This window comes from Puma concolor, chromosome B2 (assembly GCF_028749965.1).
Source record: "Puma concolor isolate L17-30 chromosome B2, mPumCon1.1.hap2, whole genome shotgun sequence".
NCBI lineage: Eukaryota > Metazoa > Chordata > Mammalia > Carnivora > Felidae > Puma > Puma concolor.
Window position 1 is genome coordinate 14,788,331 of NC_141671.1, and position 26,407 is coordinate 14,814,737.

Genomic DNA, 26,407 nt, shown 5'->3' on the forward strand with positions numbered 1-26,407 from the left:
CCTTAAGAAATCTCTTGACATTCAGAGTCCCCAGCGTCTTTGCGGCCACCAGTAACCAAAGGGTTCCCCTTCCTCACTTGTAAGTCAGAGAATGTTAGAGTCAACTCACTTTTTAGGGGTACACAAACTGAGGTCCGGGGAGCTTAAGTAGGACCTTGCCTGAAGTTTCCCAACTAGTTTGTGAAGAATCAGGCTTAGGATTCAGAAGGTTTGATGCTCGACTAACATTATTTTCATGCTGGCATGTAGTCTTAAGAGCACATAGCCCATGAGTCAATACCAGCGGACATTCAAAACCCATAGAAGAGACACTAAAGTGAATACATTTACACACGTGCTACGTGTGATTCTGGGGGTCAGCCTTGCCTTTTCCTTTCCCGTGCAAATCTTTTTATTTCTTGAGACATGGAATATCATTTTACGTTTCCACAATATTTTCATGAAGGCATGGTATTTAGTGACTGACTAGTCAGGTGTTAGTTCTCTCTCTCTCTCTCTCTCTCTCTCTCTCTCTCTTTCTCTTTTTTAACATAAAAGCCAGTACTGACATAAATTTGTACTAGCATCCAAAACACCTAGAAATCCACCTATCAGATAGATACAAGATCTCAGTCAGAAAACCTACAGATTGCTAAAAGAAATTAAAGAAGACCTAAATAAGTTTAATAATATGCCACATTCATGAATTGGAAGGCTCATCATGGTAAATAAATAAAATCTCTCCAAACTGATCTGTAGAGACAACGCAATACCAATCCAAGTTGTCCCAGGAAGTTGTTTTGAGGAAATTGTCAAATTGATTATAAAATTCATAGGGAGATGCAAAGTTTCAAGAATAGTAGAGACAATTTGGAAGACAAACAAAGTGGGAGGATGTCATAACTCACTATAAAAATGCACCAATTTGAACAGAGTGGCATTGGTCACAGGCTAGAAAAATAGACCAATGGGACAAGATAGTAAATCCAGAAATAGCTCCGTATACGCAAGAAGGCTACTCCTGAGTTCTGGAGCTTTCATTTAACTGAGGTAAATAAAGAGAATTTTGATCTCCCCAATCGGAGTAGAAGAATAATTATTCTACCTCCTTTGTATTTCTAACCCTGGAAATCTTAGGAGGTGCCTAACTAAGAACTCCTAAATTTATTTCCTCTAAAGTATTCCACAGTAGCTAGCACCATTATTGGTGCTGAGAACGTTCTTTGGCAGACGTACAATTACTCATCTGTCAGCGTTCACGGGAAGCTGACTTCAGCGCCATGTTTTCATAAGCTTTGGTGGTTGAGAGAATGCGGGCAGGATGGCAAGCTGAGGAAGTTTCAGACACGTCACCTGGAGTAGCTTAACAGAAAAAGCACAGGCTTTGGGAGCAGACGGATCCAGGCTCAAAAGGAGCGTGCACAATGCTTGATCGTGCACAAACGATTTCGTCTCTCTTAGATTCCGTTTCCTCAACTATAGAATAAACAAGATCGTGTTTCTTTTACAGAGATGGCGTGAGTGAGACACAAGACAGTCTAGGTACAGTACCTAGCACCTTGGTTAACCCGGACGATCGCAAAAATTAATAATCAAGGAAAAGTTATGGACAACAGGACCGCTTTGATCAATTTCCTTTCCACCGGCAAGCACACACTGAGCACCTATGGCATGCCAAGCGCAGTGCTAGGTGACAGGCGGATGAGAGCTAAGTCAACTTCTGCCCACCGCCATTTTTCCCACTGGGAGTCACCCTCCACCTGCGAGCGCTGGGGCCTCAAGATTGGAGAACACGCTTTGGACCATCAGGCGGCCGTGGCTCACACTGCTCAGCCCCCTCGATCGCTTTCAGGGAGGTCTGTGTGAATCCAGAATCAAGCCCAACCCTGAGCTGGGCCGAGATGCCCTCTCCGGCCTGGATTTGCTTTGCCGGTTCGCTTCTGACACAGCAAGTACATTGTTCCTGACTCCTGGACACTCTTGCCAGCAGCCAGTTCATGACCTTCCAGAAATTGCTTTGCTTTTATGTAGCAGGCTTTCATTTTAACTCCCTTCCTTTTTTTTTTTTTTTTAATCAAAAAGTAATTAAAACGCCATAGCAAGCATAGATTTCACTCACTCCGATCGGCAAGAAAGGAAAGAGAAGAGGAAACACACGTTTCATTGTTTGCCATACCTGGTTGGCAGAGTCCTCAGGGGTTTTGCTGAGGTTGGGATTCGAGACCATCCCTCCCCCAGCGCGAACACTTCTGTGGAGCACAGAGGTGCCTCACCGGGCCTTCCTCAGAGCTGTGGGTGGAGGGGAAAGGCCAGGCCCTGAAGGGCACCCCCGGTGCACCCTGAATGATTTACTACGGACACAAGGCAAATTTTGTTGCTGTTTGAGGCCCTCCCCCGCCCCCCCCACTCCACCTCTCTCAGTCCTGTGGAGCCTTTCCTTCCCTTGACAGATTCCGGAAGCATCCTTCCTGGGAACAGATCTTTGCATGGACAGCCATGCCCCCCGCCCCCCCCCCCCCCAGTCCACCATTACGAGACTCTCAGGTCTTGCCAGCTAAAATCAAGTGCACCAACTGGGATTTGGAGAGCTTTCTTGACACTTCCTGTTTCTTCTGCCCCCCCCCCCACCCCCCAGGTCCTAATGTAAGTACCATGCCCTGAGATGGGATAACCCATAAGACTTCAGAGTATTTGCCTATAGGCTTCCAGGCCAAGCTTGGATCTGGAGAATTTGCCCATGGTTGGGCCATGAGAGACCGCGATCACGACAGACCCAAACTCTGCTTGGAGACTTGGTGGGGGGGTGTGAGAAGTTTCCCGGGGTACACATCACACTGAAGCAAATGTCGATGCCTCTCCTCGATGAGGCACTCTTGGGGTTTTTATAAAACGCAGGAAGAACAAGATCAGGGGACTGTAGTCCTCCTAATTGGCACCATTTGCGGCCCTCTCCGCGGGGGTGGTACCCCCGCGGTCTGCTCTGTGGAACGGTAAGAGTTAATTCCAGGGCTCACAGGGCTGAGAGAGAGAACAGAGCTGACAGCTCCCAGTAGGCAAGCCGTGGGGTTTCCATACAGCTTCCTTGAGCTACAGGATTGATTTTCTGCCGGACTTCCCAAGTGTCAATGAATCTACAGTTCTCCTTCCAGGAATTATTAGACTCTGGGGAGATAATAAGAAAGGGACTAAAAGTATTTTTGAAAAGTTTTCCAGAGTTGGCGAACGCCATACAAGGCCCGCATTGGCTTTGATTTCTTTGCTGGGCTGGAGGGAGGGGGAAACACAAGGTAGTTGTGTGGTTGCAAGTTTTGGCCAGGGCCCACGTTACTAGAAATTAAGACTGAGGAAGCAGAACTTCCCCTGGGGCACTAGTGCTGACTTTGAGTTGCGATCTTCCAGAAGATTCTGTGGAGTGGGAAAACAGTTGCCCGTTAAACTAGTGCAGCAGGATGATAGGTTTTTTCACTCCAAGAGTCTTAATGAGACAGCCCAGGAAGCCTGGACTTTAAAGGGACAAGACGCCATCTGAGCTGAGGGGAAGCTGGGTTGATTTGGAGTCTCAGAGCAAACGTTGCCTCTTGTGCCTTGTCTCATGTCTCAGGTTAGATTCCCTGGAAGCAGACCCTGAGGGATTCATTTAAGGAATGTTCCCAGGAAAAATCAGCAGGGGGTTTGGGAAAGGGCCAAAGAAAGGAAGGATGCCAGCCAGGTAAGGGTGCAACATCATGAAAAGCCCCGGGACTGGAAGCGGTGAGGGGTGACTTACATTCTCTCCAGAGCTTTCCGATGCCCCAAGCTGTGGTCCTGAGTAGACACCAGGGGAGCTGGATATTTACACTCCACTCGCATCGGTCATCCACTGGTTAACGGCTGACATCCCGGGGAAGATGCAAATTCTCATCATTGCTGCCTATCAGCAGGCAAAGTAGTTTCAGGACCTTGAGGGGAACCTTCCAGCAGAGACGCAGGAGCTGTTTGGCACACCTGGAGCTGGTGTGCAAGAAAATGATAAAAGGTTCCCAAGGGGTATGGGCCGAGCACTGACTGCATTGCTGTGTCTTGTCTGGACTTGAAAGCCCTGAGCTGGCAGGCCATCACTTGCAGTCAGGGGTATCCAGAGTAGACACAATTATCTGTAAGAGAAACTCTACTGAAGCAATCCATGGTGGCACGGGTACTGAAGGATCTAGATGGTCACTGATGATTTGTGAGTGCTCCACACTCTGCCACTGATCCCGGAGTTACTGCCAGCCAGGGGTCCCCTGGGGTTGTGTCCTTCATCTTGCCTTAACTTGTTCTGGTTCACACGTCCCCCACATGACCACATGGAGACATGTGTGTGTGTTCGGGGTGGGGCGATGCTGCATGAGCTGGAGGACAGCAACACCCATCTCTGTGTTCTCTTCTATTTCCCACATCTGAAAGGAAATGGATAAAGCCCGATACCAAAGAACCAGCATATCTTTCTCAACCTTCGCCGTCCCTCAGTCTGGAGTTCCTACAACAATGTAGGAATCATCTGGATTATAGATGTCCAGCCAGCCCGCTGGAGCTCAGCATGGTGGGCAGACTTCTGAAGGCACGGTTCTTGTTGGGAAGAGGCAAGAACGAGCTTCTTGAAGCCTGAAGCTCAGCTGTTGGCCTCTCGAGCGTGACCTGCCGGCTTGGAGGGTAACAGAGAAGTAAGATGGAAAGGCCAATCTGGGAGCAGTTTTACTCCTTCCTGTCACATCGGGAGACTGGCAGGGAATAAAAGGTGAGGCAATGACCGGAAGCAGAGCACCCAACGACTGGTTTTGTGCAGGTGCAAATCCTGCTAGTTGAGCCATGCCACCGTGGAGCCTCCAGATCCTTGTGAAGCCTCTTCCTCAGACTAAAAATAATCAGTCATGTATAAACAAATGTAAATATATTTTTAACATGCCTCAGAAAACCACCTTCCTGTCGGGTTTCAGGGCTCTCTCTGCGAGTCAACTGGCAGATCGTAAAAGCAGCTGTAACTGCTTTGGAACTTTCCACCACAGACGAGCCACTGTGACCTCAGGTGACATCTGATCGGGGGGGGCGGGGGGGGGGGGGCAGAGTGACTTTGTGTTGAGAGATTAGAATCTCTAACTGCTTTGTGGTTTCAGGAGGCAAGAGAGGGCCAGAGCCGAGGAGAGAGGGCGAGAGCTTAAAACTTCAGGGTGAATACCACCAGAAAGCCCTCGCATTTTGAGGGTCACTCGTGTGGCTTCCTGGGGAAAGTTCCAGCAGCCAGAGAGCCATGCCGTTGCAACGTTAGCCGGCGGAAATGAAGGAAGCCCATCACTCAGCGAGGCAGCTAGCTGGCTGGCAGCTCCCAGATGGAGATGGTATTTCACTCTGTGCGGGCAGGCGGAGGTGGGAAAGAAACTGACCAACTGTCACCAGTCTGAGAGACTCTGACACCAACTTGGCAGGATGAGAAATGTATTTCCTCTTAAAGGCGTACACACAGCAGATGACCCCTGAGCAAATAGCATATCTCTAGTAAACTAACGCTGGGTGTTCCCACTGAGGTAGCCTTTCTGACTCACTTATCAGACATCGGACATCTCTTACCTCTTCTTGGAATTTGTCATCATTCCATGGAAGGAAGAGACTGGGTCGCATAAGGATTTTTGCATTGGGAGGACATTGGGTGCTTTTCAAAGAGTGATCTACGCTCACCCGGGAAGGCCAGGATAGAAATGATTAGGGGCGCCTGGGTGGCTCAGTCGGTTGAGCGTCCGACTTCGGCTCAAGTCATGATCTCACAGTCTGTGAGTTCGAGCCCCCATCGGGCTCTGTGCTGACAGCTCAGAGCCTGGAGCCTGCTTTGGACTCTGTGTCTCCCTCTCTCTCTGCCCCTCCCCTGCTCATGCTCTGTCTCTCTCTGTCTCAAAAATAAATTAAAAAAAAAATAATAAAAATAAAAAAAAAAAGAAATGATTAGGAAAACGTGGGGGATAAAAAAAACAGAAGACAGAGGGCAAGAGGACATATGCCAGAGGCTCGAGCTAGTTAAGTGGCAGGGGCACTTTGCTGGGCACCAAAGTTAAGGTCGCTTGATGACCCCCAGGTGCTGCTGCTTTGGTGATGACCTAATTCTTCCTATTCTTCTGATGGAATGGTGGAAGCCCAGCCCGATGGAACAAACAGGAAGCTCTGCTCAGGCAGGGAGAACCCTGAGCCCCCAACTCCGAGTTCATTCACAGCCTCCTGCCTCTGCCGTTAGAAGCGCTTGGGAGATTCCTTGCCTTTGGCCTTTGGCCCCGGACAGTGCCATTTCTCTTCCCGTGGGTGAAAGAGGAGTTCCTCTCACCCTGTTCCAACATCACCCCTCTTCTGCTCCCCCAAGGAGAGAGCAGAGAGGGGGCAAGACCAGGCCTGCCCAAACCTGGCGTTTCCAGCCATGAGGTATCGTCGATTCCTCGTCTAGGCCTGAAAGCAGAGGGCTCTTGGTAGCGGCCGTGAGCCAGCAGATGCCGGATTGGAGATTTCATGTTTGGCCTGGATGTTTTCCAACCTTAAACTCAAATGAAAACTTTAGAAATGTTACATTACCAAAGTGTGCGTGCGTGCGCGCGTTGGGGTAAGGACGGGGGTAGGGGAATTGTCGCGGGGGACGGGGCTGTGACACAGCTAAACAACACCTGAACTACGGCAGACCCTCATGGTCCCCACTAAAAGGAGGGGTCCTGACCACCCAAATTCTCGGATCCTGTGCTTCGATCACACAGCAGTCCGGGCGTGTGACTGGAACACCTGGGCTTACCATTCGTGGCGTTGCTCACCTTCCTTCAATCGCCACCTCTGTGACCCTCAACCTCTCCGGTCGTAGATTAGAGGCATGAATCAGAGAGCAGGCATCTCTCACCACTCAAGAGTGCGAATCTAGTGTGGTCAATGGCGCCTGTGATTTCTAAATATCGGTCGCCCGTGCTTCCAAGACGGATTTGAAAACGGGGAAATGTTGACAGGCTCACTGCCTCTTGTTTCCGTCTTTTTCGAAGGACTTTCCCACTTCAGGCGACTACCTCTGTCGGGAGCATGTGCGTGAAAGCATATGTTTGCAAAACCGATGAAACATTTGCGTATAATAGCATTTTCACAGCACTTAGTATAAACAGGGAGAAACTTATCTTCTGCCAGTGATTAGGAGTGGCTTTCCGTGGGTGTCTGCGAAATGACAGATTGTACAATTTTTTTAGGGGAAAAAAAAAAGTTTGTCAGAAAAAAAAAAACCCTGCAGGCAATAATATTTTGACCTGGAGGGGACTAAATATGCCTGCTTGTTTATAGAAAATAAACTCGGTTCCAAAGTTTACATTCGGAAGAAACTTGGTCGCTTGCTCCCAAATTGAGAGCAGAATTGTTGATCGCTGAGGTTAATGTCCTTTTACGAAAGTGAAAATATTGTATGTAATTAGATTAGGAAGAGATTTCAGAAGAGAGGGTGAGGACTTGGGTCAATGAGGGCACAATTTTGATTTTATTAGCCGGCTATTAGAGCTGTCTTTGGCATTTCATGAGTGACTCCCAGCGTTGGGATATTGCTGTGGAAAGTCATTTGTGTCCTCTGTCCGGACTAATTGAGCGACAATCATAAATAAAACGCTCTTTTTAGGAAAACAATGGGTGGCAGGGCCCCATCCTGTCCCTGCAGGGAGCGTGTTTATGCCTTTCGAAGAGCCACTGGCTGAGCTCACCTGCCCGGCTAGTTCACGGAGGAGAGTCAAGGCCGTCCAATCAACCAAGTTGAACGCAGTTTTGAAATGGAAATCAGCAATCCGGGTTTCCAGCTGCCTCCTGGTCAATGGGAAGGAAGCTTAGAGGCACCGATTGGCTTCTGGTGCGCTCTCAAGCCTCGTTCAAAGGAAGGAGGCCCTGAGTAACGTGGATCGCGAGTTAGCAATACAGGGGAACGAAATACCACATGTCATATGTTTTGGGTAGTGTGTGGGTGCCGAACAGGCTGACATGGAAATATCACCATAAACCCCAGCTGCCCGCTTCAGCTCCCTCCCTCCTGCGCAGACACAAGATGGGCCCCAGACAGACGGACAACCAGAAGGCTCCAAGGAGGATACAAAGGAGCGCCTCGCTGCTCCCCGCGTCCAATGGGAAGGCATTTCTCTTTGGGAGAATAAGCTCTTACTTACCTTCTCTCTCCCCCTCAAAATGTGCTCCTTCTTCTCTCTCCTTGCCCTTTAGAATAAAGAACGTGTCTGGAGGCAAACATCTACTCTGTGTAGAGATTAAGATCTCTGGTTACAGACTCGGGACCGAAAGGCATTCGCGGGCTGGTCGCCTTGAAGTCCTTTATCTTGACGTTGGCTCATGTGACCACCAGGCTCTTGTGGCCGCCAAGGGGTGGCTGGGGGTATGTCACCGCCTCCCTCTTCTCAGCTGTGTGCCTTCCCCAAGCTGACCCAAACAACCACACAATCTAGGTAAAAACCCAGCTAGTACCTTTATAATCGTGGTCTTTAAATTCCAGTTCAGACCTCTTACTTCATATCCGGATTGGCTAAATCCCTGGCTGGTAGCTCTTTTGCCTGTTCTTCCTTTGGGGGTGAATCTCTCCTCCTTGTCATTTGGCAAACACAGCTTCGCGATAGGTTCACTGCAGCCCCCCAAGTTAAGTGGCTCTCCCCGCCACCCCCCCCCCCAAACTCTGAAATTTCATCATCACCGCAGAGCTTGAGCAAGTTAGCCAGTGGCGTTGTCACTCAATAACTATTGCTTGAGCATCTGCTGGGAACCAGGTCCCGTGCTGGCTGTAGAGGAGGCATCCTCTCGAAAGACCAGCTTGTGGAACTTGAAGTCTTGTAGGGACACAGAGAGGCGGGCAAGTGCAATACAGTCGAACGTTGTTCCGGTGAGTCACGTTAGGGAGGCCGCAAGTGTCTTCCTCTGCGTGTGTCTGTTGGGTCACAATACCGTAAGCTGGGTGGCTTAAACACACATGTATTGCTCACCGTTCTGGAGGCTGGAAGTTCAAGATTAGGGTGCTGACAGACTCGTCTCTGGGTGAGGTTCAGTTTCAGGCTGCCTTCTCGCTCACATGACGGGGCGGGGGGGAGGTCCGGTGTCCCTCCCTTTTCTTACAAAGGCACCAATCCATTCATGGGGGCTCCAGCCTCATGACTTCATCTAAACCTAATTATCTCCTAAAGGTAGTGGAGGTTAGGGCTCCACATATGAGTTTTTGGGGCCACCACCAACAGCCACCCAGGGGCCCCATCTCTGCTCCAGATTCCACCCACCCTGACTTTCTAGTCACCCCATTTTCTACCCTTTATGCCGGGGCAAAGTCCCTTGCACCACGATAGCTGAAAACACAACGTTCTTTCTGTCCTTTTCCCTGGTTCAAACCACTGTGACAGGTTAAAACTACTTTTTTTTTTTTTTTAAGTTTTGAGAGAGAGAGAGCAAGTGGGGAAGGGACAGAGAGAGAGGGAGAGAGAAAGAATCCCAAGCAGGCTCCACACCACCAGTGCAGAGCCCAACGCGGGGCTGGAACTCATGAACGGTGAGATCATGACCTGAGCGGAAGTCAGACGCTCAACTGACTGAACACCCAGGGGCCCCTCAGCTACTCTTTATATCATCCTTAAATGATGGCTTCTCTGAGTCCTGCCCCACTGGGGCATTGCCCAGGACAAACAGCCAAGAAGATTTCTCTGCCTTCTCTCTCTCTTTTTTTTTTTAAATATGTTTGTATGTATTTATTTACTTTGGATAGCAGTGTGTATTTTTTATTTTTATTTTTTAATTTACATCCAAGTTAGCATATAGTGCAATAATGATTTCAGGAGTAGATTCCAATGATTCACCCCCTATACATAAATTTTCTTTAATGTTTATTTATCTATTTAAAAAAATTTTTTTAACGTTTATTCATTTTTGAGAGAGAGAGAGAGACAGAGCGTGAGTGGGGGAGGGGCAGAGAGAGAAGGAGACACAGAATCCGAAGCAGGCTCCAGGCTCCGAGCTGTCAGCACAGAGCCCCACATGGGGCTCGAACTTACAAGCCGCAAGGTCATGATGTGAGCTGAAGTTGGACGCTTAACAGACTGAGCCACCCCGTTGTCCCGTCTCTGCCTTCTTTTCTTATTGCCACTTCCTGACTTTCCCTATCATGGACACATTATCGTCTTTGCTCAAAAATTGTCTGTGATGGCTAATTGCATGTGTCAACTTGGTTAGGCTGTGGTGCCCTGTTTTTTTGGTCAAACATCAGCCCGGCCATTGCCGTGCAGGCATTTGTTCGATTAACATTTAAATCAGTAGACTTTGAGTGAAGCAGATTACCGTCCGTCACGTGGATGGGCTCAGGGAACAGAGCACGGGGCCAAAAAGGATTATTCTCAAGCTTTAAGATTTAATGGATTTTACTCTGCTAGGTTTCAGACTTGCTAAGGACCCATGACACCTTTTTTTTTTTTCCTTCCAATTTTTCCCTTTTAGAATAGGAATGTCTAGCCTAGGCCTGCTGCTCCACCATTATATTTTGGAGCAGATGACTTGTCTGCTTTTATAGGTTCACAGATGGAAAAGAATTTTTGCCCCCCCCCCCCGGGTGAATCATGTTCCGAGTCTCCCCCTTGCCTTACTTAGATGGGATCTAGGACTTAGAGTTGCTGCTAGAAGAGCTTCAGATTTCGGGAGCTGTTGGGACGGGGTGAATATATTTTGCATGAGAGAAGGACGTTAATTTGGGAGGGGGGCGAGAGGGTGGACTGTTATGAGTTGAAATGCGTTCCTCCTCCCCCGCAAACGCACACCCCATTTATGTGTTGAAACCCTAGCCTCAGAATGTGACTGTGTTTGGAAATATCATTAGTTAAGATGAATTCATACTGGAGGAAAGTGGCCCCCTAATTCAATATGACTTAAGTTCTTATATAAAGGAGTGATTTGGACAGACACACACACAGGGGAGCACCATGTGAAAACTGGGGCATACCATCACGAGCCAAGAAACTACTAGAAGCTAGGAGACATTCGTGGGCCATTCTTCTCTAGAGCCTTCAGAGAAAGGATGGCCCTTCTGACGCCTCGATTTCAGGCTTCTGTGCTCCAGAATGGTGAGCCAATACACTTCTGTTAAGTCACCCATTTGCAGCACTTTGCTACAACATCCCTACCAGATAAATAGTGTCATTCCTTGCCACCTCTGCGCCACACACACTGCTGGATCGTCACCTGGAAGCCCACCTTGCTGGACACTCCTAGGTCACATAGCGTGACAAGGCGGTCCTGCCCCTCAGCCCTCATGTCTTTGGCACCCCTAGATCCCCTGCCCCTGACACCAGCGCCACTATGAACACGTGCCAGACGCAGCCACCCTGGGACTGTTCTGGCTCCAACCACAGGGCAGCACCCTTAAAACATTGGTTAAACACCAGGATAGCCAAAAGTGAAGCCCACAATCGTCAAGTGCCTTGAACATATTAGCATCCCCCATGCAGAGATCACGTTCCTACTGAGATACACATTAGTGTAAAAGAAGTAAAAGTTATCTCTGTCTTTGTTGAAAATGCTGGCAATATTGGGTCCAGGTCACTCCCTAAGACCCTGGTGCTTTTTACATTAACTGGCTCTGAAAAGTAAAACCCAGGGGGCACCTGGTGGGTTCCGTCAGTAGAGCTCGCAACTATTGATCTGGAGGTTGTAAGTTCAAGCCCACATTGGGTGTGAAGATTGTGAGAGAGAGAAAGAAAGAAAGAAAGAAAGAAAGAAAGAAAGAAAGAAGAAAGAAAGGAAAGAAAGAAAGAAAGAAAGAAAGAAAGAAAGAAGGAAGGAAAGAAAGAAGGAAAGAAAAGGAAAGAAAGAAAGAAAGAAAGAAGGAAGGAAAAGAAAGAAAGAAAAGGAAAGAAAGAAGGAAATAAAGAGAAAGAAAGAAAGAAAAAGAAAGAAAGAAAGAAGGAAGGAAAGAAAAGGATAGAAAGAAAGAAAGAAGGAAAGGAAGACAGAAAGAAAGAAAGAAAGAAAGAAAGAAAGAAAGAAAGAAAGGAAAAAGAAAGAAGGGAAAGAAAGAAAGAAAGAAAAGAAAGAAAGAAAGAAGGAAAGAAAAGGAAAGCAAGAAAGAAAGAAAGGAAAGAAAGAAGGAAAGAAGGAAAGAAAGAAAGAAAGAAAGAAAGAAGGAAAAGAAAGAAAGAAAGAAAGAAAGAAAGAAACGGAAAGAAAGAAGGAAAGAAAGAGAAAGAAAGAAAGAAGGAAGGAAAGAAAAGGATAGAAAGAAAGAAAGAAGGAAAGGAAGAAAGAAAAGGAAAGAAAGAAAGAAAGAAAGAAAGAAAGAAAGAAAGAAAGAAAAGGAAAGAAAGAAAGAAAGAAAGGAGAAAGAAAGGAGAAAGAAAGAAAGAAAGAAAGAAAGAAGAAAGAAAGAAAGAAAGAAAGAAAGAAAGAAGGAAAGAAAGAAGGAAAGAAAGAAGGAAAGAAAAGGAAAGAAAGAAAGAAAGAAAAGAAAGAAAGAAAGAAGGAAGGAAAAGAAAGAAAGAAAAGGAAAGAAAGAAGGAAATAAAGAGAAAGAAAGAAAGAAAAAGAAAGAAAGAAAGAAGGAAGGAAAGAAAAGGATAGAAAGAAAGAAAGAAGGAAAGGAAGACAGAAAGAAAGAAAGAAAGAAAGAAAGAAAGAAAGGAAAAAGAAAGAAGGGAAAGAAAGAAAGAAAGAAGGAAAGAAAGAAGGAAGGAAAGAAAAGGAAAGCAAGAAAGAAAGAAAGGAAAGAAAGAAGGAAAGAAGGAAAGAAAGAAAGAAAGAAAGAAGGAAAAGAAAGAAAGAAAGAAAGAAAGAAACGGAAAGAAAGAAGGAAAGAAAGAGAAAGAAAGAAAGAAGGAAGGAAAGAAAACGATAGAAAGAAAGAAAGAAGGAAAGGAAGAAAGAAAAGGAAAGAAAGAAAGAAAGAAAGAAAGAAAAGGAAAGAAAGAAAGAAAGAAAGGAGAAAGAAAGAAAGAAAGAAAGAAAGAAAGAAAGAAAGAAAAGTAAAGCCCAGTTTACTTCTTCCAATGAATGTCTCCAATGAATTAAGAATACAGAATAATGTGAGAAGCACCAGTTGGGCAGTTAAGGACCTAGGTTCGAATTCTGGCTGGGTCTCTGATCTTAGGTAAAGACTTATTAAGCCCTTTATGCAACATCTTTCTTACCTGTAAATGAAAGCAAAAAAAAAAAAAAAAAAGCCCAACTCAGCGATGCACAGACTTTCCTTCAAGTCACTTAACTTCCTCAGGCCTGTGACTCCTGGAAGGGAGGGAGTATGTTACCATGAAATACTTGAGTATTTCAAGTTATGGGGTGAGAAGCCATCGTTACTCACATGACAATGGTCTGCTGTATAGATGCCCCACCATGAAGAATGTGCAAAACAAGAGTGTGGCCCAGCTGGGGCCAGGAATGACCATCGGCTTCCAGGAGAGCATCTATCTGTGTTTTGTGGGCCCTGACGTCATCGATTCGAGGGCCTTTCGGAAGGTGTTGAAATCCTACATACAAGTACAGACGCAGGTCAAGGCCTTGAAAAAGGCTTGATGAATCCATCCGAGTCCACTTGGGACACCAGAATACAGCCAGGATCTTGGGCAGTCGGCAGAGAGGGGAAAGAGGAGGGAGATTAAAATAATAACAAAAGGATTCTAGAACCTCCATCTGAAGCTGACCTGGTATGACTGGAACGTCAATCAGCGTCCACATTGAAGTGTTATCGACCTCTAGCAAGATTAAATGCCTGCGTTGACCACTGGCCCCCCGGCCCCAGCTAACTGACCAGACCTAAACACCTTCTCAGATCTGAAACTATTTTGTCTGCCTATTTATTTCTTAATATGATGCTAAGGACAGTCACTGTGTGATGAAACTCCCACATGTGGTCAGGGCCCAGCCTTGGTCCAGCGGTGGGACCATTGCCCACGGAGCATGCTGACCCTGTGTAGACCCAACGAAAAACCTGTTTGCATGAGCCTGGGGGCAGTCCCTGCCGCAGCGGAAGGAGCTAAGAGCTCGAAACTTGACCCGGAACAAAGCCCAGGTGTGGGAGGAAGAAGCGATTCAGACACTCATTCAGCATTCATTTACTGAAACGTGCCTAAGCCACAATCACAGATCTGAAGCCCCTGCGGTCAGATGTGTTTCAGAATTCAGTGTTTCAGAGTTTAGAAGAAAACAGGGTGCCTAAAACAAATATTATGTAACACCCCAGAGGGGTCGGAGGTGAGTCAAGCACGCTAATATTTCCAGTCCTGTATCAGCAAAATATATGAATATTCACACTAAGTGGGATACGCGGGGCTTTCTATCACTTCACATTTTGCCGCCAAAGCGGTTATAAAAAATCTGTTTTCAAAGCCTTTTTGGATTTTAGAATTACGGATACGAGACTGTGAACTGGGCCAAGTGCCAGGCAGTATCTATGTTCTGGGGAAACAGCTCTGAGGACCACAGACCTGGTCCCCGCTGGTGCTGGTGGGACCTGAATGGAGGAAGGGTCTCCAGCCGGGCCACATTGGTGCAGGTATGTGCCCAGGGGGACAAAGAAGGTAGGGTTTAAAGAGAAGACTGTACCATGTCCCATTTAAAGCCCTGGAAGACAATAGAGCACAAGCTTGAATTTTTTTTTAAAAAGTCGCCAACAGAAAATCACACAGAGGATAGAAAGAGGAAGATCCCTACCCCCCCCGCCCCCCCCCCCCCCCCCCCCCGCCCACGCACTTCATCCTGTGACAATAGGAGACTCTGCAACTCCGGTGTCCTGAGGGCCAAGGACCTCAGCTGGGGCTGGGGCTGACCGGCGGGGGAGGAGGCGGGCCACAGCTGACGCCTGCCCGTGGGGGGGGGGGGGGGGGAGATGCGCTTCAAGTGGTGCATGTGCCATTGTGTGGGTCAGGGTGGGGTGACAAAGGGCCATTGTGGGACAAGTAGCCGGAGTATCTTCAGATCTGAGAGGGGCTGCAGGAACCGTCAGTTGTCAAAATATAGAACTCTGTGCGTGTGTGTGTGTGTGTGTACATGTAAACACGTACATATGTATAAACACACATATATACACTATTAATTTGTATAGATATATTTGAGTGTGTGTACGTATATATATGTACATATTTGTATATGCAAACTGTTGGGAGGAAACTATTCCTCTGCCCACTTAGGTTTAGATGGTCAGGCCCTGCAAATTAACTGGCAATGGACAGACGGACAGGAGAAAAGACGAGATTTGTTTACTTGTGCATGTGGGAGCTCTCAGAAATGAGTCACTCACCGAATACTTAGAGGTAAAGGTTTATATACCAACCTAATAAAAAGTGTGTGTGTGGGGGGGTGGGGGGGGTAGTTAGGGTTTCATTGGGAAAGCAGGGAAGGTTTCACTGGGAAGGTTCTGCAGGGTTTTTCTGGAAGCTAATGGGAACAGGCATTCTGTCTTCTTCCCGGACTTCGAGAAGCCCCTGCCATTTCACAGGGGGCTTGGTGGCAGCTGTATTTTTCCGAAGGCTCTGGTGTAGTCACATGAGGGAAGCTCAGATAAGATTTCAAATATTTGCACCTTAAAATAATCTTTATGAGGGGCGCCCGGGTGGCTCAGTCTGTGAAGCGTCCAACTTCGGCTCAGGTCATGATCTTGTGATTCATGAGTTCGAGCCCCACGTCGAGTTCTCTCCTGTCAGCACAGAGCCTGCTTCGGATCCTCTGTCCCCCCCTCTCTCTCTGCCCCTCCCCCACTCATGCTCCCTCTCAAAAATAAACATTAAAAAAATTAAATAGAATAACATGATCCTTATGACAAAACCACGATGCCGTTAATACACAGACATGCACATATATACATACCTTTATATAAAAGGTATACTATATACATTACATTTATGTATATACGTGTGTGTGTGTGTGTGTGTGTGTGTATACATACATACACATAGATAGGTAGATAGATAGAAATGTTTCTAGTAATCAATCCTGAGCGTGCCATTTCTGGAGCGTGGCTTATAGCATTTCTGCTCTCCTTCCAGGTCTCTGTATCATTATTTGTTATTACTTTAAAAAATCTCCCTCTGCCTTTCCTCTCATTCTCCCCTGCCCCCTGGCCAGGATCCTCTCTTGCCCCCTGGGGCCCGCAGGATCAGGACTCTGAGGACAGCTGTGGAGATAGGAGATCGGCGTGGGCGGGGAGGGTGGCTTGCTGGGGAGGCTGGCAGCCCTGGGCTCTTAGGTCCGAGGTGGATTTTAGAGGAAGCCGGTTACATGTGGCTCAAGATCATTACCCTCCAAGAAGATTTCCCAGGGAGTCTCAGAAACATTAGCACAGAAGGAGACAATCTGGGGGAGGGCACTTTCTCCCGCATCAGCAGGTGTGCAGCAGAACCAAGGAAACAGGGCTGGACGTTCCCTGGGACCCCTCAAGGTACAGACACCCCCACCCCCGTGAAGATCTTCCACAGAAGCTTCCTGCGCCGTGCCATCCCTGGTGACTCCCCCACGGTGTTCCCAGAGGTCGTTCTGGATTTTTCCAGGAAACAGCTTGGGGACACGTGTCTCGCCTCCGCCCTCCTCCTCGGGGACAGCACTGTGGACCACCCCTGGTGCCCTGCGTCTCATCCCAGCTCCTGCATTTTATTTCCGGGCCGCAGAGCACCCCGTTCAGGGTTCAGGGGCTCCCCGCATTGAGCAGGGATTGTCACCAGCCCAGGGGGGAGACTCTGCCTGGAGGCTGATTTGTCGCTAAAGAAAAGGTGAAGCAGTTTCTGAAGCACGGCTCCGTTCGAGAAAGGGAAAGCAGCTCAGTCCGACTTGTGGCCAAGTCTCCCGTGAGTGTTTTGGTTCTCCGGGTAGACTGCTTCAGCTACTGTTTATCCAGCACGGGGGAAGTGCTTTGAATAGATGTCTTGGCTGACACGGATCCCTTCGCTCTGTGAATAGGGCGATTAGTAAACAATGAAGCTATTACATAAGGAGCCGGGAGCGGGCTGGAGCCAACAAATCTTGTACTCTAGCTTTACAGAGCTATAATTATCCAAAGTTTTAAAACACAATGGTATCTGCTGAAAGGGAACATCTGGGAGGCAACCAAGCCATCCCAATTAAATGAATGATGCCCAGATCGTGGGTTGCATGACTCCCTGTAAACGGGGTGGCGATTTTTTTTTCTCAATGTCACTCAAGTTAACAAATGGGCTGAAAGGTTTAAGCGGACCCAAGGCGGGGGGGGGGGGGGGGGGGGGGGTGGGCGCAGGCGGCATGGGGGCGGCCAAATCAGATCAAGAAGAGAGATCCATTTCATGAGATAGATCAACCACACACTGGCCAGAGAGGGCATTCAAGGCCGCTGGTGTGAACACGCATCTGGAGAAAGAAATGCTTTATGAGGTTTGCCCCATGTGAAACCACAGGTTTTTCACTTCAAACTGGACTCATTTAACCTCCAGGGGGCCCCGAGTGGCAGAGAGGGGGTGGGGCGGGGCTGTGCTCATGGGGAGGCACTTGGGGCACCCAATAAAGATGAGTGGAGGGGCGCCTGGGTGGCTCAGATGGATGGGCGTCCGACTTTGGCTCAGGTCATGATCTCGCGGTTTGTGAGTTCGAGCCCCACGTTGGGCTCTGTGCTGATAGTTCCGGGCCTGGAGCCTGCTTCAGATTCTGTGCCTCCCTCTCTCTCTGCCTCTCCCCTGCTTGCACTCTTTCTCTCTCTCTCAAAAATAAATAAACATTAAAAAAAATTAAAAAAAAAAAAGCTGAATGGAAACCAGTTGTTCTGAGAGAGTAGAGCCTTTATCCTAAAAATAGGTTTGGTCCCGAGAGTAGCCTGGCACTCGACTTGGGGAACGAAGGTTACAGTGTGTCGTCTCCTCCCCAGACTAAGCGCAGTCCACATGCTTCGGGCTCCGGAGCGCTTTGTCAAGATCCACAACACAAGTGAAGGTCTCTACTCCACCTGTTCCTTATGTTGGGGGCCGTTCTTTCAGGTAAAACAAACAAACCAACAAAAACCTAAAAAAGAACAACCAAAAGGGACTAAAAGGAATCTCTCGTCTATCACCTTATACCTAAAATGATGTCATAATGTTGTTTTGTGGGAGTTAGAATTTCAGCTGAGGAGGGGGGAAGGCAGTGGGGTTTGGGATTGTGGATTATTCTTTCCGTTGTTCTTCCTCCCCATCTGCTGGGGGTCGGGAGAGGGCGGGAGGTTGCAGCCACACACAAGAGCCCGGATCAGTTCTGCAGGCACAGCCTGAAAGCGATTTGGGTCGTTATGGGCTGATGATGCAGTGGGACTGATGACAGGCACATCAGGAAGGTGGTAGATGTTCCACGTTGGCCCTCGCTGCCCTTCCTTGGACTTTTCCCGAACGCCCTGCTCCAGGGGTGTCCCGCTTTGCTGGTCTTCCTTCCTGATCGTCGTATCTTACCCATCGGCGCAGCCAAGCGTGCACACAAGCACTCGCTAGCTTTCACTTGCTCCGTGGGGGGAAAGAGTTTCAACCTAGTCATCAACTCTCCCATAGGTATTTGTATCTTAACTGCAGCAAAAGCAGTGTCATAGAAACATGAAAAAATTAATAATTAAAAGCGGTTGCCAGTTAGGCCGCCGCCACCCTAACAACATCCGAGCCAGTGCTGGGCCCTTTTGTCCTCTGAGACATCACCTGCCTCTTCTTTACCTTGCTTCATTAGATACTTGCTATTCCTACGTTCTACTGGTGAAGGTAGTACCTCCAGAAGACGTCCATTACTTTGACCTTCTGTGAAAGATCTCTCTATTGATCTTGGCCTCTGATGGACCGTGTTATGAACTGAATTATGTCCTCCCAAAATTTGTACGTGGAAGCCCTAACCCCCTTCGTGACTGTATTTGGAGATGGGGCCCTGAAGGAGATACTTCAGGTTAAATAAAATCATAAGGGTGAAGCCTTAAACTGATAAGATCGGTGTCCTTACAAGAAGAGGAAGAGACACCAGAGGGCTCTCTCTTGTTCTTGCTCTCCATGCACAGAAGAAAGGCCATGTGAGGACACAGCAGGAAGGTGGCTCTCTGCGAGTCGAGGAAAGAAGTCTCACCAGAAATCAGTCCTGCTGGGTCCTTCATCTTGAACTCCCAGCCCCCAGAATGGTGAGACATAAATTCCCGCGGTTTAAGCCAGCCAGTCTACGGTACTTTGTTACGGCGGCACGAGCTGACTGATACACAACGTGTTCGGGCTGAAAAGAAAGAAAACGAACAGCAGCCCTTGACATCCGGGAACTGGTCCAGCATTCGTAAGTCTTTGTTGAACTTAAACAACTTCACAGAAAACGTGAAACCAGGCCACCAGGAGGCCATGATGATCAAGACAAACGCAGGACCATTCTGTAACCGTGTCTCTACCCAGATAAAGCATGAACATTGTCCAAACCGCAACAATAACCAGACCTCTTTCTATCCTGGCTACTGTGAGGGACTGCTGCTTCTTTACCAATTTTAGCTTTAGCCTCACCCTACTCTTTTTCTCCTCGGCAAGATTCATTCTCGAATTACCTTCATTTCCTGACAGCATTCCAGCTAGAGCAAGGCTCCACTTCTCTAAAATCTCACCCAAAACACCCGACACAAGCCCAAATCCTATCCTAAGTCCTATCTGAGACTCTTACTGAGCTTTCCCATGGCTCCCCAAGGGCATTAAACCCAGTTTGGTCAATTACAGGTATGTCGTGTGCTCCTGGTGGTCATTGACCGAAGGACATTGACAAAGAGGTATGAGCGTGTCTGTGGCTTTCAAGAAAAATATTTAGCATTGCATATCATTATGAGCTGAACGTTTGTGTCCATCCCCCCAAGTTCATGTGTTGAACCCTCAATCCCCAGTGTGATGGCATTTAGGGGTGGAGCCTGTAAGAAGTAATTAGGTGTAGATGGGGTCATGAGGGAATTCCTTATGATGAGATTGATGCCTTTATAAGAAGAAGATGGAGCTCTCACTCTCTTCATGTGCAAGTACCCAGGAAAAGCCATGTGAGGACACAGCAGACAGTGGCCATCTATAAGCCAGAAAGAGAGCTTTCACCAGGAACCAAATCTGTCAGCACTCTGATCTCAGACTTCCAGCCTCCAGAACTCCAGAACTATGAGAAATAAATGTCGATTGCTTAAGTCAGCCTAATGATCTTTTTTTATAGCAGCCAGAGAAAACTAAGATACTTATCAAAGAAGTTGATAAATTTTTCTTGCTTTCAAAAATTTTAGCACAGCCCGGCTGTGTTAGGCTGGGTTGAGTGTCAGAATCTTTTAAAATTAATTTGGTAGTGTAAAATGCATCTGGTTTGAATCTGTATGCTTTATTACTTTGTACGCTGATCAGTTTCTGAGGTATTTTTTTTTTCTATAGCAATTTTCCACTGTCCATCAGTAGGTTGATATTCAATTACGGAAAAAAAATTTTTGTCTCCTAGTAAAGGAATTTCTGAAGTCTGGCCAGTAAGGGAGGTATTTGAGGGGTTGTGATAATATAAGGCTGTCTTTCACTTCTATTTCTTTTTCTTTTTTGAGTTTTATTTATTTATTTTGAGAGAGAGAGACAGAGAGTGAGCAGGGGAGGGGCAGAGAGAGGGAGAGAGAGAACCTCAAGCAGGCTCTGTGCTATCGGCACAGATCCCTACATGGGGCTCAAACTCACGAACCTCGAGATCATGACCTGAGCCGAAATCAAGAGTCAGACACTTCACTGACTGAGCCACCCAGGCGCCCCTCACTTCTACTTCTGAAATTAGTTCATGGCCTGGCATTTGAGGTCCTCATAATAACAACAATTTTGCACACTTCCACGCACTGTATCGTTTTGGGTGATTTTGGCTTTAAGTATAAGAAAATTTCGACCTAAGCAATAAGGTTATTTCTTTCACTTAGTAAGTGGTCCAGAGGTAGGGTAGACTGCGAAGCGGGTTGAGTCACCCACTCAGAAATGTCCTTATGGATCCAGGTTTCTGTCCCCTGAATCTGTTACCTTTACTTAGTTTATGTAACTGTCATGTGGTCATAGTTGGCATATATAACGATCTTCTTCCACCATCCATTCTAATTCTCTTGGCCTTTAGCAAGTACCTTAGTTGGTTGTGGTTCTTTACCTGGTGGAGTATAACCATCATTCACAAATATGGGCCATTAGTGGTCCTGCTTGGATTGGGTTGTTGTAGATTTTCATTGACCTTCATCATAGGCCATGGTAATAGTAAGAGACTCCCTAAGGGACTTCTTGTGTTCCAGACATATTCTTCCTGATCTCTGTCATGGAGTCATCATCCAATTTCCCCTTAGTACTCAAGATCAGTTGCCCCAGCCAACAGTAATTTCCTTCTTTGTCTTTTGATTCAGAGGCAGGAAGTGTCGATGGGCCATGCGGTACTCTTAACTTCTGATTCAATAGCATCCAGTGTGTCTTCTGGTGGAAGCATTCCTCCCTTTGGAACTAAGACCTTTAGGCCAACAGAGCTTGAGGTCGAGAGAACAGTAAGCAAACATTTTACTAGCTGGGCACAAAGGGTAATAGTGAGTGGTGCCATGTCCAATTCCAGTCTTTGATTCCTGTACCCATAAATCCTGACTCTGGGAGAAACAGCATCATACGTTAGACACCGATTCAGAGCACACACCGCCTTCTCGAGAACTTGGCCCCAGGCCTGCGAGGTGTTACATGGTGCTGAGACCTAGTCTTCAAGATGCCATTACACCACTCTCTCAAACCAGTTGCTTCAGGATGATGGAGAACATGGTAAGACTAATGAATTCCATCAGCGTGGGCCCACTGTCGTACTTCATTTGCTGTGAGGTGATTTCCTTGATCAGAAACAATGGTATGTGGAATATTATGACAGTGGGTAAGGCATCCTGTACATCCCTGGATGGTAGTTTTGGCAGACGCACTACATACAGGGAAGGCAAATCTGTACCTGAGTGTCTCTTCTGGTAAGAACAAATGCTGCCCTTTCCATGATAGAAGTGGTTCAGTGTAATCACCCTGCTCCCAGTTGATTGGCTGGTCCCCACCGGTACTTGTGCCATACTGGGGACTCCATGGTGCTCTCTGCTATCGGCAGATTAGGCACTCAGCAGTGGCTGTAGCCAGGGAAGTCTTAGTGAGTGAAAGGCTATGTTTCCGAGCCCAGGGAGAGCCTCCATCCCTGCCATCATGACTACTTTCTTCATGAGCCTATCATGACGAAGATGGTGGTAACTGGAGAAGGAGGCCAACTTTTATCCACAGAATGGGATATCTTATCCACTCACCTTTAAAATCCACCTCTGTTGAGGTCACCCTTACGGAAGCATTTACGTAGGACACACATAGCTTCATGTTTCTTGCCCATTCGGACAGGTCTCTCCACATACCTCTTCCCCAAGTTTTCTCATCACCATTTTTTTTTTTATCACGTTCCTTCCAAGTCCCCGACCATCCAGCCAAACTATTGGCCACAGCCCATGGGTTGGTATATGATCATATAATTGCACATTTGGTCATTTTTCTTCCAAGCAAATGAATAGCTAGGAGCACTGCTCAAAATTCTGCCCAATGGGAAGATTTCTTTTTACCATTGCCCTTCAGGGATGTCCCATAAAGGGTCTATAGTGCTTTGGCTATCCACTTTCTCATGATGCCTGCATATCATGCAAAACAGCCTGCTAACCAGGCTCCCCATCTTCTCTTCCCCCAGGAGATAAAAGACAGTGTAGCAGGAATGGGGACCATGGGCATTTTTTGGCCACTTCTTCGTGTAAATTCCTTGTGCTTTAAGGACCTGCTTGGGCCTAATCAAATATCCATTTGATGACAGAATGCTTCTGTACATATCCAAGTTTATGGCTTGGTGAGTCAGATAGCACCTGGTTCATGACGGGCAGCTCAGTTCACATGGCAACTTGTTCACTCTCCATTAAGGCCCAGTAGAGGCTAAGCGCTGTTTCTCCAAAGGAGAGTAGTTATCTGCAGAGGCTGGCAGGGCTTTGCTCTAAAATCCTAATAGTCTGCACTGTGATTCACTTATAGGAGCCTGCCAAAAGTTCCAAACAGCATTTTTATCTGCCACTGACACTTCAGGCATCATTGAATTTACTGGATCATATGGCCATGTGGCAGAGCAGCTCGCACAGCAATCAGATGTGCTGCAGAGCCTTCTCCTATTCTGGGCGCCACTCAATGCTAGTGGCTTTTTGGATCACTTTCTAAACAGGTCAGAGTAACACACCCAAATGAGACATATGTTGCCTCCAAAATCCAAGGAACCCCAAGGCGTTGTGCCTTTTTGTTGGTTGTAGGAAAGGCCAGATGCAACAACTGAATCTTCACCTTGGAAGTGATATTGCAACACGTCCCACAATACCGAGCCCCTCGCAATGCCACTGACGTAAAGATTCATCGCATTTTTGTCAGACTTATTTCCCACTTCTGACACAAAAATGTCTGGAGTAGTTGCTGCCTCCTGCTCAAAAGTTTCAATCAGCACAGTGCCACCCATGTAATGAACCAGTGTGGTATCTCGTGGAAGGGAAAGGCGGTCAAGATCCCTGTGAAACAACTAATGATATAGGGCAAGAAAGTTGGTACCCCCCTGAGGCGGGACAGTGAAGATGCCTTGCTAGCCTTGTCAGTGGAAAGCGAACTGCTTCTGGTAGTCCCTATTAAGAGGCATGGATAAAAAGTCCACTTGCCAGATTAATAGCTGTGTACCAGGGACCAGGTGAGGTCTAAAAGAGACCACATTAGATATCAGCTGGAATTGGTCAAGCTTATGAGAACCCACCATCAGTTTTCAAGGTTCATTGGTCTTCTGTTCAGGTCAAATAGGCAAGGTGAATGGAATATGCCGGGAATCACCACTCCTGCATCTTTTAAGTGCTTAAGGGTGGCACTCAGCTCTGTAATTCCTCCAGGAATACAGTATTGCTGTACTGAGGTAGAGGCATTTCTATGTTTTCAACTTGACCTTTTCCATGATGATAGCCCTCACTCCACAGGGCCAAGAACCAAGCTGCTGCATATGTCTATTCCAATTATGCATTTTGGAACTGGGGAAATAACCACTGGATGGATTCACACTGGGGCCACTGTGAGACATGCCTGACTTAAAATCCCATCGATCACCTGACCTCCATAGGTCCCTACTCTGACTGGTAGACCATAGTGACATTTTGGGTCTCTTGGAACGAGTGTTAGTTCAGAGCCGGGGTCCCCAAAATGGCTTATCATTTCCTTTTCTACAAAGCACATTTACCCTGGTAAAAGGCCATGGATCACTTTGGGGAAGGTAGAGAGAAAGATGAACAATATAAACATGTGAGGTCCTTTTTCAAAAGGACCTGGCCTCTCTTTCATTCAAGAGGTTCTGGTTCTGTAAACGGGCTCAACTCTGGGAACTGACGGGGGGGGGCCACGACTCTCTGCTTTATGATTCACGTTAGACTTTGGTTCACTTAATCCAGTATTTGTCTGCCTGTATAGATCCTGGGATGTTTGCCACCACTAGTTCTCCTCCCTTGTTAGAATGGCTCACAAAGCTCAAGTCAACCTCTACTTACATTTATAACAAAAGATAGAGATGAGCAACCAGATGAAGAAGGTACATAGGGTCCAGATGGGTCTTGAGCACAGGAATTTCTGTTCCCGTGGGACTAGGATATGCCACCCTCTCAGCACGTGGATGCATTCATCAACCTGGAAGCCCCTTGGATCTTTCAGTTCAAAAGTTTTATGGAGTTTAATCTCTGGCCCACCTCACTCCCTTTCCTGTGGGTCAGCGACTGGGGCTGAAAGTTCCATCCCTCTAATCACTTGGCCCTTCTAGTGATCAGCCCCACCCTGAGACTGCCTAAGGGCTCACCCTTTGTTACCCTATTAACATAAATTCAGGTGTGCTCCAAAGGGGTTCCTTTTGAAGAAGGAAAGACCTACCAGGTTTTTAGGGTTTTAGAAACTCTGTGCCAGGAACCAGGAACAAAGATGAGATATAATTCTTATTATTCCACCTAGATCAAGTAGTAATTTAGTAGGGTTCTTATCTAACTCACATCTAGAAACACCATGATCAACTAGCTAATGCCATAGGTCTGCCTAAGTCAGACCATCCTATTCATATTGCTGTTTTGATTTTGTTGTTCATTATGGTAATCATTTCCGCCTTGCTTTTGGCAGTTGAGTGCCACCACTTGGTTCCTGCCACCCCGGTATCCAATTACTTCCATTACATTTACTTTTTTTTAATTCAGTGACTATAATTTTTATGGTAAGGTCTGACCTACAGAGAAGAGTGATCACAGAGCTTTTCAAGGATTCTGAAACGCTCCTTGTGCATTTATTTCTCGCAGTCACAGTGAAAGGCATGTCTTTCGTACCCTTCGAGAGTGGGTAGGTAGGTCCTAAATGACAAATCCACCCTTACACCCCAACTTCCCTTCCTCTACATCCAACCAAGGCAGGTCTGGCATTTATAACTTACTCACCGTGGGCCACCTTTGGGTCCATGTTTCAAACAACCAACCAAGCCTATGATTAGAGCCCTTTCTAACTCTCTGAGGTGCAACATTACGTTACAACGTTAGATTACGGCAGGATCTCTGCTTAGTGAGCTCATGTCAATACATTTGGCCTGGTCCAGCTTTCCGTTCTTTCCACCATTTTCCCTAACCTTTAAAAGCCATTACCGGGGTGCCTGGGTGGCACAGTCGGTTAAGCGTCCGACTTCAGCCAGGTCACGATCTCGCGGTCCGTGAGTTCGAGCCCCGCGTCGGGCTCTGGGCTGATGGCTCAGAGCCTGGAGCCTGTTTCCGATTCTGTGTCTCCCTCTCTCTCTGCCCCTCCCCCGTTCATGCTCTGTCTCTCTCTGTCCCAAAAATAATAAATAAACGTTAAAAAAAAAAAAATTAAAAGCCATTACCTTGTACATGCCCTAGATTTCTGTCTTGTAAATTAGAAAACTGAAGTCGTTCTTTAGAGTATAGCACACGTCCTCATGAGTCACACCTTGGACAGCACCTTTAGGGGCCTGCCGGACCTTGAGTCTCATTCTAGGTCTAGAAGCAAAAAGCGGTGGAAGGGGCGGATCCTGAGGAGAATCACCATTGTCTTGTATGGCAACTACCTCTGGGAAGGCCAATACAGTGTCCTCAGGCGACGCAGGGCTATGGAGAGGTTGGAAAAAGCCACTTCCCCTGGAGATGGACAGCTCTCTTCCACTGGCAAAGAAGGCTCATCAGAATTTAGGGACTCAATGTCCTCATCTTCATCAAGGCCTTCCCACATGTTCCCATTTAGACTTTCAGGATCCCATTCCTTACCAATAAATGCCCTTACTTTAACAGTAGAGTTCAACACGGCCCTATAGTTCAGCCAGTCACAGGATGAGATTCCGTGTTTGATTTTCAGCAATCTCAGGAGATAAGAGTCCCCTTGAGGGCACACATAGAAGCTTTCAGGGC